The sequence below is a fragment of the Mauremys mutica genome, chromosome 11 (genome assembly GCF_020497125.1).
Source record: "Mauremys mutica isolate MM-2020 ecotype Southern chromosome 11, ASM2049712v1, whole genome shotgun sequence".
NCBI lineage: Eukaryota > Metazoa > Chordata > Testudines > Geoemydidae > Mauremys > Mauremys mutica.
In genome coordinates this window covers 41,791,512-41,806,463 of record NC_059082.1, presented here as the reverse complement: position 1 = coordinate 41,806,463, position 14,952 = coordinate 41,791,512, and positions in this window count along the sequence as shown.

Sequence of the window (14,952 nt, the reverse complement as noted above, 5' to 3'; positions counted from 1 at the left end):
GTAAAGGGCTTTGGATACAAGCATTATATAAAAAAACCCATAATAAATGTTTTTTTGTTCTACAAATAAAAGCATTCAACTCATATTTTAATATCTGTAGTCTTACCTTTCTAATGCAATGGATGTGCCCTCTCTCCCCCACCATGGCAGCCCCCGAGCTAGGGTTGGGAAGGAGGGAGGTCTCTCCCCCACCACAGCAGCCCCTGAGCTGGGGCTGGGAAGGAGGGAGGTCTCTTCCTCGCCTCAGCAGTCACAGAGCTGGGGCTGGGAAGAAGGGCCATCTCTCCCCGGCAGCCACGGCCCTGAATCTGGGGAAAGTCACTTCTTTCTCTGGCTGCCACAGCCCCTGCACGTCCCCCACCCCCTCTTCTCACACTCTGCACCATCCCACCTACCTCCTATTCCCCTCAAGGCCACCACCTCACCTTACATGTGCATCTTCTCCAGGGTCCAGGCACCTAATTAGTGGAGCCACGCCTGTGTGGCTTCACTAATTAGGTGGGTGAGATTCTCTCGTGTGTGGCTGCCCAGGCACACACCTTAGTGGAAACTATCCGCAGACCACCTGAATGTAGCTCACGGACCATTGGTGGTCCACGGACCACAGTTTGAGAACCTCTGGCCTAGTAATTGGAACTCAGCAGTGGCAGTCAGGACTCCTGGGTTCTAAGCCCTATTCTGCCATGGACTCACTGCCTGCTTTTGGGTAAGTCGCTTTAATTGCTCTGTGCCTCAGTTTCCCCATCTGAAAAATGAGCCTAATTCTTCCCCACCTCTCAGGGATACTGTTAGGAGCAGTCAATGACTGTCAGGGTCTCAGGTAGAAGGTGCTCTGCACGTACAAAGGACTGTGATTACTAAGGTCTTTCGCCTGTTTTGAGCACTGGTGACAGGCTGATAAATTGATTGACAGCCCTGGAGACTCAAGGTCACCAGTTAGGCACAGCGGATGAGCTGCTCACGCTGCCCTGCGAGCAGTGATGGATTTACACCATGCCCATGACTGTGTGCCCCTGAGCCCTGCAGTGCTCATGTAGAAGGTATTGGTTCATTCTCCAAGACCCAGCCAGTTCTCCGCCACCGACAGAGGCAGATGGTGGTTTGACCTGGATATGCCCGTCCACCGAGACTCACCTCACGTACACTGCTTACCTAGGCCGGATTTGAATCAGTGACTCAGGTGCAGATCCACAGAGGTATTTAGGCTCCTAACTTCCATTGAAATCTGCAGGAGTTCGGAGCCTAAATCTGGGCATCAGAACTATATATCCCATTATCAGGCCCCAGTGCCAAACGTCCTGCACTGTGCAGGAGCAAGACTCAGTCACTTAGCACACTTTGCACCAAGGTGAATAAGGGAGCACCCTAAATACACAGAACTAAAGCAAAAGTCCCCGTCACGGTGGACTCTATTGAGAGCTATGTGACTGGGGCATTCTAGGTGGCCGTGCATGGAGTAAAGATCAGGGACTGCTAGAGACTCAGTCTCCAAGCCAGATCCCACCAGAGTGCCACTGCCTCCCGTCAGCTGAGGCTCTGGCCCTTGGTTTCTAACCTGTTTTTAAAACCAGTCATCGTCTTCACGGTTGAAAGCATTCGCCTGTTTGCATCAGGGTGTCGGAGTAGCCATATCCACTGAGAATGTAAAGCAGAGCCGGCTCTCAGCAGGCAGGAGGAACTTCCTGTGTAAAATAGGAGCTTGTCTCCTCAGAGGTGCTGCTTTAAATGGGCCATGGGACCTTGGGCAAGTTGCTGCCCTCTCTGTGCCTCAGTTTCCCCATCTGTAAAGCAGGGCTAATGCTAGGCAGCCTGTCTCACTGTGCAAGGCTGAGCTCCTGAGCATTTATCAGCCACTTTGAGATCCTCAGAGGGAAGGTCAAGTCTGTTAGAGATGGTCTCTCCTGCTCTTAGATCCTGGGTCTCTGCTCGCGTGTTCCTGCTCTCCTGTGCAGAATCCAGGCCAGGACATCTATGGCATTAATTCTTAGCGCTCAGAGACCTCCAAGCCCTTTACAAAGACGGGTGAGCACCATTGCCCCCGGGCACTGATGGGGACTCAGACACAGAGAGGTGCTAGTGTCCCACCCCAGCTATCTGCAGAGCTGGAACAAGACCACAGTTCTCCTGGCTCCTTTGCAGGCGGTCAACCCACCCGACCAGCCTGCCTCCCTCTGCACCAGCAGGAGTCACTGGGATATGCCCAGGTGAGGGGGTGCTCTGCAGAGCTGGAGACATCCCCTGCCCCAGACAGAACTCCCCCCTCCCCAGCTATCCATGCCAGCTTCACAGCAGGATCCCAAGGGCGCAGTGTGATGCCTGTTAGTCATGGGTCCTAGCGATGGAAGGAGGCTCCATGGGAATTGGGGAGCAGAGGAACTGGATGGAATCCAAATGAGGGCCATGGAAAGAGAGGTCCGAAGAAGGGGCCTCGTGCATCCATAGACTGTGCTCCCCCCAGCTCGTGGGTGACGTTCCTCTGGGGATGGGAGCCCAGCCAGCAGGGATCCTGCTGGACTCCAGAGTCCTCCTGTCCATCATAACTACTTTACAACAGGCTCTGAGCTGTAAATATGATGGTTACATAAGCAAATCCCAGGAGCTCCTTCCCAGGGGCTTGACATACCGGATTTATGTACATGGAGCCCAATCCTACAAGGTGCTGAGCACCCCCAATTGCTGTTCACGTAAGTGGGAGCTGAGGGCTCTGCGTGCCGTGCAGGATTGGGCCCAGTGAGGGAAGGAGGGTGGAGGGCCGAGGGGATCAGAGCGCGTTAGCCTTTAAAACGTGGCTGCTGATTCTTTCAAGTGCTGACACTGTCACTTTCGCGGCTGCCACCAGCCCCTGATCTCCGCCCCCCGCCGCCCAGCCAGGTGCCTCTGGTTGTGTAACCCACCGATAAACCCTTGCTCTGACAGGGCAGCACAATTTGGGATTTGAGGGCTTTAGCCTTTAAACCGGGGCTATTGGAAATTACATGGCTGCTGCTGCTCACAGGTGGCTGGGGGGCTTTGGATTAGAATTGGACCATGTCTAAGATGTCATAAATTCCCTGGGGCTCCGGCTGCCTATTTCATCCCTGCATCCTGCTGCTTAATTAATCCTTTCCCAGTCCCTGGCACCAGTCAGTGAGGCTCTCATAGCGCCAAACCAACCATAATGTGTTTAGCCTCCTCACATTAGCATCTCTATTCTACAGATGGGGAAACTGTGGCATAGAGCGGGGGAGGGATTGGCCCAGGGTCACATGGTGAGTGTGTAGTAGAACTGGGGATAGAACCCAGATCGCCTGGATGCCAGTCCCTGGTGCCAACCACTAGAGAACACTACTCCTATGTGGGACTTGGCAGGGCACCCAGCTCCCTTGCCTTGAGAACACTGGGGCCTTTGCTTCCATGCAGACTGGATCGGGAGGGGTGCAGACCAGCAGGGAGACGGTGTGGGGCAGGGTCCTGTGTGGAGGGAATGCTGGCCCAGTTCACCACTGCCAGGAGCCCATTCCTAGCGATTAGTTTCTACCCTGGATGCTGGGTAGCAGAAGATAGCTGGGGTGCGGGGCTGGCCCTGGAGGACAGAGCAGGAGTCTAGAGGGGTTGCTATGAATGCAACCCAGGCCTGAATCTAACCCAAAGTCTCATCATCCAGTGGCTCTCATTAGACTGAGCTGGTCTTGTAGGCACCTCCCAGATCCGCCTTCCAACCCAGCCTCCCTGTGGGGAATCCTCCCTGCAGCAGCTCTTGAGCTCAGGTCCCTGGAGAAGCCCTGCTAAGAGGATCCTAAAGAGACAAGATGGGAGGGACTCCCTGTAGTGAGTGTCCAGACAGGGCCTTCTTCCAACCATGCTGCATCTCAGCTCTTTTCTCTCCTTTCCCCGGCTGGTTACTGGGTCTGACTCTCCCCCACTGCTCTGATCTCCCCAGGTCACTGCAAGGCAGGGTTCACTCCAAGCCAGTTTGATCCCAGCTGAATTTAGCCAAAGAAACAGGCGGCCACGGGATCCGGCGCAGCTGCCCATGGTGCTGGGACGGAGAGGAGTTGATCTGGACACCCCAAAGAGCCCTGGGATGAGCTGCCCCTAGCAGGAAGCACCACTGACGTACCCTGATGGAGGCTTTGTGTGGTGGACAGGAGCAGCTTCAGAGATCCCCTGGAAAAGGCCCACGGGCCACAGGGAGTGAGCAGCAGCTTGAGGCTGACGTGAAGCTTGTGCCGACAGACTGGCCACGGATCAGACCCTCTGCTGCCTGACACGCTGCACCTGGCACAGTCTGGGGATGAGCCCACTCCCTGGCAGAACATGGCCTTGGACAGACCACCCCGAGCACAGACTGGGCCACGCCAGATGAACTGGCTGAAATCCCATGGGATTTGCCGAGCAGCCATGGACGCTAACGAGATGAACACATTAACAAGCCCTGGAGAGGAGCGACTGCTGTGTGTGTCTGTTGTACTGCCCGAGTCCCACCTCGGGCCCAGTGGCTCCATTCCAGCCCAAGTGCTGACGCCGGCACCGTGTAAAGCGCCCATAGCTTCCCCCTTTAGAGCTCCCCTCATTAGGGTACGTCTACATGGCAATAAAACCCCTGCAGCACCACGCCTCAGAGCCTGGGTCAATAGAGCCAGGCTCGTGGAGCTCGGGCTGGAGCATGGGCTCTGAGACCCTCCCCTGCAGCCCGAGACCCGTGAGCACGAGTCGTTTGATCCAGGCCAGCCAGGGGCGTGCCTGGGGTCTGTTGTTGCAGTGCAGACGTGCCCTTAGAGGCTCAGAGCCGGGCACAGTGCAGGCATGGATGCCTGGGGCCCGCTCCTCCATCCTGCTCTGCCCTTGTGCCCAAGGCCTGAAACCGTGCACTCAGCCCTGGCAATTCCACCCTGGGCCCCTCATGCACAGCTCTGCCTGTGCACCTGAATCCTTCCCTGCTACTCCATTCCAGAGCCCCTTCTATAACTCTGCCAGTGCCCCGCCTTCCTGACCTATCACTGCCCCTGCTCGTCCAGCCCCGGGTCACCCCACATACAGCGCTGCCAATGCCCCACAGTGCTGCCCTATAGATTTTGGGGCTGCCCTCGTGGGGGGCCTTACTTGGCTTTGCTGATGCCACCTCTTGGTCCTGCACCAGCCCTTCTGGTCCAGCCTTTCTGCTGAGCAGAAAATGCCAGCTGCCTCTGAGCTGCAGGGCGATTGCATGATGCAGGCTAATAGTCACCAAGGCCATTTCATTTGTGACCTAAATCAGGTTTGAAACCTGGTCTGAAGAGATCAAAGACTAGTAACTGAACCCTATAAACCCTTTAGCTTCAGCAGATCCAAGCTATTTCTGACTCCGCGTGTGGGCCTGTTCAAACCGCCCCCGTTTGCTTCCCAGGGAATTAAAGTGCACATGAGCTTTAGCATATGCCCTGGTGATTCCATTAGCAATCACCCTGCTCTTCCTGGACACCCTGTTTGTTCTCTGCCATTGGCTGATACCATATCAAAGCCGAAGACGCTTTTAGAACGTAGCAATCTTGAGAAAAGAGTTTGCTGCATTTTGGAGAATGACGCCACCGTCCAGGCTTTGGGTTTGCAAAGGGCTTTCAAACAGTTTGCACACAGTGGGTTGGTAATGATGTCCCTGAGGCGGATCCTTGGGGTGAGCCAGACCCGTAGGGCTGAGCACGAGGTGTGGTCTGCGCTGCAGCTGCCCTGAGGAAAAATGGCAGCCCCAGTTTCCCATGAGGTTAATCTAGTTAACATGCTTCTGTGGCCCCTGTTACAAAATATCCAAGCCCCTCACATTCCTGCCATCACAGCTATGAGGTAGGACCCTGCTGTTCTCCCCCTTGTACAGATGGGGAGCATCTACACTGCAGTTGGAGGTGTGGTAGCAAAATGAGAAGCACCCAGAGCCAGCTTTGAGTAACAGCAGCAGTGAGGGCTGGCTGCTCAAGTGCATAGTCCTGTGTGGCCGTGCTGCTGCGTTTTGTGCTCACTTAAGGCTAACGTGGCTATATCTGCCCATGCTGAAGACACACTGCTGATTGCAGGGGCGATGTCGCCTGGGTGACTTAACCACAGTCATATAGAAGGTCTGGGGAATCTAAGCTGTGTCTTCGGGGTCCTCAGCTGGGGTCCTAACCATGGACCCGCCCTTCCTGCCACAGTAAAACCCCTTTCAAATATACCCGGGAATGTGGCTGTCGTGAGGCCAGTCTGGGACGTGCTTTCATTGAATGGTGGCAAAGCTTCGTGGCACTCAAAGCGACAGGCCAAGCCAGGCCGTTTGGCTGGGGCAAACCCTTTTGTTGGCAGGAAATGTACCACTTGCCGAGAATTCAATACACCAAGCCGTGCTGCATCCCCCGTCACAGGCTGGCCAACCTCAGCCAATACCTCCAAGAGTTTGCTCCAGTGTATCCATGACGTGGTAATGCTGAACTCACTGAACTCTTGGATGCAAGCCACAGATAATGACAAACCCTGGCGTACTAAGGCCGCACAGTTAAACTCACTGACTTCCTTGCTGTCTGCAGGATTAGACCCATAGGCTGGGGATTCTCAACAGGTCCTAAGGGAATTAGGCACCCCTGAATGTGAGCTGGGCACCCAAATCCCTTGGACTCTGTTGAGAATCCCAGCCATTGGGCTAGGGACCTGGAAGATTCTGCTGCAGATTTTGAGCCAGGTTTGGAAGGGACTTACCCTTCCCTTGCTGAGAGGGTGATGCCAGCCACCTTCATGGTGCCACCTCCGTCTAGTAGTCCTTGGATGGACGGAGAGAATCCAATGCATGGAAGATGGTGAGGGGCTGGGGGACAGTCAGGGAAGACATTCATTCCCCCATAGCTCCCAGTCAGGACTATAGCCATAGGCTGCATGGACTGTTCTGCAGAGCCTCCTCCATGCTGGGAGCTAGAAGGGTGTCCAGGAGAAGCCACAGATAGGGCAGCCCTTGGCAGTATGGCTCCAATGGATCCATGCTCCCAGGGGCCCAGAGGGGAAGGAGAGGGCTCCTGGGGCTGGTGTGGAGAGACAGAATCTCCATGAAGTTGACCCTGGTCTCCCATAGTTCTCAGGGGATCTGTAGGTTCTGGGCCCAAGCCCCCTGCCTGTGCCATATCAGAAGTGGGGAGTTCAACCTCCACAACTATCTAGGAAAACTCCCGCATTGGAAGCTAATAGAATTCTCCTGGCCCCGTTCTGTGGGTTTTCATTGGGTGGGAGCGATTGTGCCCCTTATTAGGCAATTGGCTGCTCATTTCTGCTTCTGGGAGTGGCCACATCCTAAGCCCTGGAGCATGGGGATTTGACTTGCTTGCTTAGCATGAGTGGGTAGAACTGTGCTCTTGTTTATACCCATGCAACCTCCATTGACAACTTTGGGGTTGTATGCTCAGAAATGTTTGCAGAAATCGAGGGATTGTGCCAAACTAAAGGCATCACTTTGGCCCAGACTGCAGCTGCACAGGTGTAACCGAGAGCAGAAATTTGGCCCATTAACTACTTGTGTCGTTATTGATCATAAAATAGCCCTTTGGGAAATCCAGCAGCAATGTCTAGCTTAGGTACTTCTCTGGCTCCCGCAAGTGTAATATCTGAGCCCCTCACAAGCTTTAATATGTTTCCCTTAGCAGCCCCCTGTGAGGTAGGGCACTGCTGTTAGCCCCATTGCACTGAGAGGGAACTAGGGCACAAAGAGACTAAATGATTTGCCCAGCAGCACTCAGAAAGCCTGGGGAAGAGCTGGAAATTTAACCCTGTTCTCCCAAGAGCCAGGAACGCTTGGCCATCATGCGGCTTCGTAATGCTAACCTAAAAAAAGGAATCACATTTGTCTGGCAAGCTCCATTCTCTAGAGTCCTACCCAATATTTGTTGTGGTCTCATTCTCGTGTGTGTGTGTGTGTGTGTGTGTGTGTGTGTGTGTGTGTGTGTGTGTGTGTGTGTGTGTGTGTGTGTGTGTTTTCCATTATTTCACTAGGGTTAGCAGTTAGGTCTTCAGGATGGTAATTCCCAAGTTCACTCTTTACCTTTTGGAAGCCCTGTGCTGTTTGCTTCTCTCTAATCTCCTGACACATCTGTCCCTTTGCAGATGGTTAATACTCTGCAATGTATGTCAAGTGGGTGGCTGATTTGCACATGTCCAGATATTAAGTGCTGTCAGAAACTATTTTTCTAAGATCTTCCGCATGCCCTGATCATCCACGTTCCTTTTCTTTCTTGTCCTTGCTGAAGACTCTTTCTGAAAAAGGAGCTCAGAGTCTCAGCCATCAGCAGCCTATGTGATGGTCAGCTCCTGAAATGCAAAGTTTGCCACTTTTGTAAACATTAGCTCCAATCTCTCTCTGTCAATCTCATTAGTGGCCAGTGAATTTAAAGCGAAAACAAGAAAATACTTCTGCACACAGGACAAGCAGCCTATGGAACTGCCTGCAACAGGAGAGCAGTGCAGAGAGAGTAATGATTATCTAGGGGTTAGGGCATTAGCCTAGGGTTTAGAAGACCCAGCTTTAATGCATGGGTTTAATAGCATGCCCTGCCTCACCTGGGTGCCACGAGGATAAATACAGTAGTGCTCAGATACTATGGGGAGGGGTCCTTAGTACCTGTCCCAGTACCTTGGATAGTTAAGATTGCGACTGTGGTTCCCCTCCCCTACCAGAGGGAATTATCCTGGATCCCCCGTTAAAGCTTGGACAGCACAGCAGTTGTACCAAGTCACTTCTAGCAGCGCTTGGAATAGAGCCCTGGTGTTGGCAGAGGCTGGCCTCTGCCACGCTACCTGTCTGCCCAAGCAACATCACCCTAAGCGCCAGTCACTCATGCAGCCAGGCAAAAGCAGGCTAGACCTAAGTAAGGGTAACTAATCATTGGAACAGCTTCCATAGGGATGTGGTGGATTCACCGTGACTTGCGGTCAGATCTGGGTGTCTTTCTGAAGGATCTGCTCCAGCTGAAGCAGATGTTATGGGCTTGACTCTGAAATGCCTGGGTGAGGTTCTCTGACATGTGTTATGCGGGAGATCAGACTAGATGATCTAATGATCTCTCTTGGCTGTGCAAGTGATAGAACTGTGGAATTTCAGGGAAGTGATTGTGTTCACGAAGAGAAGCAGAAGCTGTAGGAAGGAAAAAGCTTGTGGTACGGCAACGGGCTGCCCTGTGCTTCACCACAGACTTCTGATGTTGGGTGAGTCATTGCAAACCAACCCTTTGGGAGGTGACGCACCTTCTGAGGGCCACGTGGAGATGACCCCTTGTAAGTGAGGACAGAGAAATACTATAGACAGACCTATGAGAGTAGAAACAGGGCAGACAACAGCTGAGATTCCCAAAATCTAGCAGCTGCTGCTACTGCTGCACTCTGGTAAGTAGAACATCCATGTCGGATATGTCTCGCCCCTACACACAGCTTTCCCACTGGGGAAAGAACGAACCACCTGTGACGAATAGTGCTGTGCCTCAGGTTAGTCATTGAACTTGAACTCAAAGCCTGTGGGACTTGACTCTGAGCTTTGCTGATTGGCTTGCACTGCAGAGGGCACCACACAGCCCCAGCCAGTTCCCACAGTCCTGCCCCTGCATGCACTGGGACAGACTCTTCTCTGGTGCTCCAAAATCCAGGTCAAGAACTTGGAGAGGACTTTGGTAGAACCTATCCCAGTGTTTGTCAAGCTCAGTGTAAAGGCGGGCAGGGCACGGCAGGGCAGAGTGAGTTTCCAGCCTGGGACCCGTTCGGGTCCCTGACTTCCTGGACCAGCACCATGGGCTCAGCCACTGGCTAGGAAGGGAGGGGAAGGGCTCACACCTGGCTTTGAAGTGAGCCCAACGTGCAGCAGCAGTGAGTCTCCAAGGCGCAGCTCCATGCTGGGGGACATGGCTGCTGGGCCATGGGGCTGGAGGAGGAGAAAGGGTTGTAGAAACGGGGATCTCCCAGAAGGTCAAATAAAAACCAGTGGGGCAAGGTACAGAAAACTCCCTTTGTCCTCCACACCCGCCGCCACGCACAGGGAGGGGGAGGCGTTGTTGACTAGGTAGCTCCTGTCTGGCCAGGCCTCAGTGCCCCTCAGCTCTGGGTAGTTGGGCCAGGGTTGCGGGCAATGCTCCTGGAAGCTTGTCAGGAACCAATCCCCCTTCCCTGGCATGCAGCCTGCATTGCCTCACCCTGCCCCAGCAACCAATTTCTGCAAACCCCCCCGCTGGAACCTGGACTAGCCACCCCCTACTGTAGCCCCCTTACTCCCCCCCTCACTCCAGTGACAATTAGACCCTCTCCGTGGTCTCAAATCCTGACCTAGATCTCTGACAGCTGCCATCTGTAGCGGCAGCCATCCCCCTGCCCTCAGCAGAATTATGACGCTGGGCTAATGCAGAGAGGAGCTAGCTGTCAGATTGCTCTCCCCCGATCCCCTTGATGGGGCTTAGGCACGTTGAGATCATTTAGAACAGCCAAAGCTCTGGGGCCTCACGTCCCCCCCACCCCGGCCCGCCAGAGCATGCATTGCTTGTCAAAAATAGCCCCTTCCGCCTGGGCTGGCCAAGGTGGGGCAGGGACGCCCAGCCCTTTCCTACATCCCTTCGCTCTGTGAGAGTCCTTCCTCTCGCCCGCTTCAGGCCTGCAGGGGTTTTCCAGGGTCCTGGCTACCAAGGGTCAGAGTGAGGGCCCAGCTGGGGATCACGGAGCAAAGGATGCTGCATCTCGTCCTTCCCACGCTCTGGAGTCTCTGCCCCATCCCCCTACCCCTGGGCCCACCGTTAGACCTTATCCTTCTGGAAAATCCTGAGACCAATGATGAGTAAATAGCACATGGCTTAGCAGGCCTTTCACCTGTGGATCTCAAAGCTCGTTACAGTCAGCCACTAATTACACCTCCCAGTGCCCCCACCAACTGCTGTAGATAAGCTTTGCTGTTCCCATTGTACAGAAGGGGAAACTGAGGCACAGAGCGGTGACTTGCCCACAGTCACGTTGCAGGTGGCACAGCTGGAACTAGAGCCTGAAGGCCTGGTGTGAATTTGGCCTTAGGGCCTGAGCCCAAGTGTTTGCACTCACTCAGCAGGCTTTGGACCAGGCCATCAGAGGGTAAGGTCTTTGGAGCCCAGCCTGTGTACATACAGCACCTAGCACAATGGGCCCAGACTGGGGCCTGAGATGAGGATGATTAATAATAGTGCTAACAACAGATCGGGTATCATCTGAAACAAAACTGAGGGGCCTGTTCAGCAGAGCAGTTGCAGCCAACTCCACAGCTGTCCCGTCGCTCCTCATGCTCCCCTCTGGCTGGGGCAGTGTGAGGGTTTCTCCTCGGGTGTCATTAGAGCTCCCAGGCGCAGTTCACAAGAGCAGAGGGGCTGGCCCTGGGCCCTGGCCACACGGCAGTTTGGATAACTACCTGTCTAAGATCCTCCTGCATTGTTCCCTCCCCTGCCCACAAACTGGCCCTGAATAATAGAGTTGGTGCATTTACCTTTCAGGGGCCGGGTGAGTGATCCCTATTGCAATGTCCATGTGACTTTCCCTGGTGCTCCTGCCCAGCACTTCTGAGCAGCCAGAGAAGAGGCTGCCCTTTGGGACTCCATGCCGTGTGTTACACCCAGCCCAGCCCCGAACTTGCCACGAAACCTGCCCTGATCTTCCCAGGACCAAGGATGGGGCGCACGCCAGGAACACCTCAGCCCAGGTGAGTGAAAACGATGTCAAGAATGTGAAGTCCAGCGAAGCACAAATACACTTAATTAAATCGTTGGAGCTGCTTGAACCCTGAGGAAAGGTGCCGCCTGCTAAGTCCCCCAGCACGTCCATGATGCCAACCTAACTCCAGAAGGCCATACAGAACAAGTAGTGCCCCAGCCCTTAGGCAGCTGCCATGTGCTTGGTCTGTCGCTATGTCTAGCCTCTCTATGCTGAGGCTACAAGTCTGGCCTGCTAACGTTTGCTCCTGTTTTGTCCCAGTGTAAATGATGATGAAGGGGCAGGGCGGGGGAGAATCAGACCCACTGTGTGGATTTGTGCTTCTAGTTGCTCCTTACTTGGCAGGGCAGCTGGCTGCATCAGCATCGGGCATGCTCACGCCCCACAGGCTTGGCCTCGCCCTCCCCCCATAACTCGCTGTTCTGCAGCCCTGGAGGTGGATGGACAACCCCCAGCCTCGTGGTACCAGAAGCAGGTCTGCTCTCCCTGCTACGTCTCCCCAACACTAGCCCTGCTCTGCTTGCCAGGCTCCTGCCTGTAGAACATGCCTTCTTCCTGTCTCCCGCTGCTGCCTCCTTCCACCATAACCATCCAGCTGCAGCCCATACCAATCCACTGGCTGCACTGCTGTCTCCATGCTGGTCCTCTGAGCCAGCACTCAGCATGTGCTGCTCCGGAGACACAGGCTCCTGCTGCTCATGCTACAGGGGAGTAGGATGACCAGACAGCAAATGTGAAAATCAGGACAGGGGGTGGGGGGTAATAGGAGCCTGTATAAGAAAAAGACTCAAAACTCAGGACTGTCCCTATAAAATCAGGACATCTGGTCACCTTACAGGGGAGACTCCCAATGCTGTCAATAGTAGGGGAGCTTATCCCCTTCAGGCCCACAACCAGAGGTGAAAGTAAGCTGGTAGGCGCCGGTACGGCCTGGCTTCCCCAGGGGGCAATTTAAAGGGCCTGGGGCTCCCAGCAGAGGCTGGAGCACCAGACCCTTTAAATTGCCCCCAGAGCCCCACTGCTGGAGCCCTGGGGTAGGGCTGCGGGGCTCTGGGGGCTATTTAAAAAGTCTGGGGCTCCCGCTGCTGCCCTTTAAATAGCCGCTGGAGCCCCACTGCCACTACTCCAGGGCTCCAGCAGCTATTTAAAGAGCCAGGGCTGTAGAAGCAGGGGAGTCCCAGGCCCTTTAAATAGTCCCCAGAGCCCAGGGGTAGCAGGGGGCTCCAGGGGCTATTTAAAGGGCCCGGGGCTCCAGCTGCCTCTGCCGCCCCAGTCCTTTAAATAGCCGCGGGAGCCCTGCTGCTTCCCTAGGGCTTTGGCGGCTATTTACAGGGCCAGGGCTGTAGAAGCAGGGGAGCCCCGGGCCCTTTAAATAGCCCCCGGAGCCCTAGGCTGCTGCTGCTACCCCAGTGGGGAGGGCACTTACCTTACAGGGTGGGCTGGGGCGGGCTCTGACTCCCTCAGCCACACCCCTTCCGCCCTAGGCCCCACCGCTTCCTGGGGCCAGAGCTCACCCAACATACCGGTAAGTCACTGGACTTACTTTCACCCCTGCCCACAACCCAAACCTGTGAGCAGCACTGGCATCCTGTGTGGTGAGGATGCGTGCGCTTCCATGCCCACATACACACTCAGCATGCACCGCGTGCACATATGCACACATACCTCCTGTGCATGTGCACACACCAGTAATCACATTCCACCGTGATCAGCATCAGTGAAGACCTGAACTGAAGGTGAACTGGCCCCTAGGGGGCACCAGGCCAGGCAGCCAGGGACCCAGCCATTTAGGGTCTATCTACACTGCAGTCAGGAGCGAGCCGCCCAGCCCAGCCCAGCCAGACTTGAGCTAGCGCCGCTCGAGCTAGTGCACTATAAACGCTGGCGTGGACATTGCAGTGCTGGCAGCAGCTCAGGCTAGGTACTTGAGCTCGGCCCCCGGGGTCTGAGTGGGCTTGGACTCGGGCAGCTCGCCCCCACGCTGCTACTTTTAGCTCAAGCAGAGTTAGCAGAAGTCTGTCTCCTGGGGCTGGGAAGCTCACGCCCAGATGCAGTTTAGACACACCCTTACGGATGTGGCCGGCACCAGGAGGCGATGGAGACAAGGGAGAGGCCCCTCACCTCTCTGATCCAGACCCACTAGTGAGCGGATGTCCCTGGTCCACAAAGGGTGCGTGGATATTGTAGCTAGTAGCTCCAGGGCTTGCTCGTGTAGCTCCAGCTGCAGAGGTCCCCCGTCCAATCCCTGCTTGCAGTGATGATGGTGGTTGTCACACCCACACCCCTCTCCCTTGCGCACAGCACAGCTGTGCTGCAATACCCATCCCCAGTGCAGTGGGAAGGTCTGTGATAAAAGCCCCTTGGGCTTGTGCTACAGGGCTAAGGGTACGTCTACACTACATTGTAAACCCAGGCTCAGACCCAGGTTTGAGCCCAAACCCCTCTACTGTCCACCCTCAAATCAGTCTAACTTGGGTCAGCAAACAGTCAGGACCTGGGTCCTAGGACTTACACAGGGGCTGGGGCTGAACACAAATCCTGCTGTGTCTCGAGTCCAAGCCCTGTCGTTTTGCAGAGTGGACGCAATCAATCCCAGATCCCTAGAAGCAGAAGCTCTGACTCTTGTTTGCATACTGCAGTGCGGATGCACCACGGTGGCTGTGGGACCTGGGTCCGCGATTGGAAACCTGAATTTACAATGCAGTGTGGACGCATAAGCAAGGATTTGGAAACACTAAGCTGCAGGTCCCACAGACCTGGGTTTACAATGCAGTGTAGACATACCCTTCTTGTCAGATGCCCATAGAGCATCAAAGCCCCAATACTACTAACCAATGGGCCCCGGTCCCATCACATTCTCTTTCAGCTCATGAGGCCTGTGGCTTTGAAGCCGAGGTGCTGGGGTCTGTCCCTGTGCTTTATCTACTCACTGTAATATCTCTAGCCAGGCAGCCATGGAGCTGTTATAACAGCCTCAGCCAATCAGCGCCAATGACTGCGCAACCCCATCAGTTACACCCTGTACATGTGGCAGTACAGAACCCGGCAGGCTCTCACGCGCCTGGCAGGCTGACACAGGGCGGAATGGAGCAATAGATTTACATTTCCCTTCAGAAGTCAGGTCTGCAATGCCCTGGTACAGGGCCCATCTAGCCCCATGGCCCCTTAGCATGTGTTCAGGATGGGACAAATATTTTTATTTCACCCAGTGACAGCTCCAGCCTATGAGGCAGGGAAATTTCATCACTCCCATTGGACAGATGGGGCACCGGGGGACCAGGC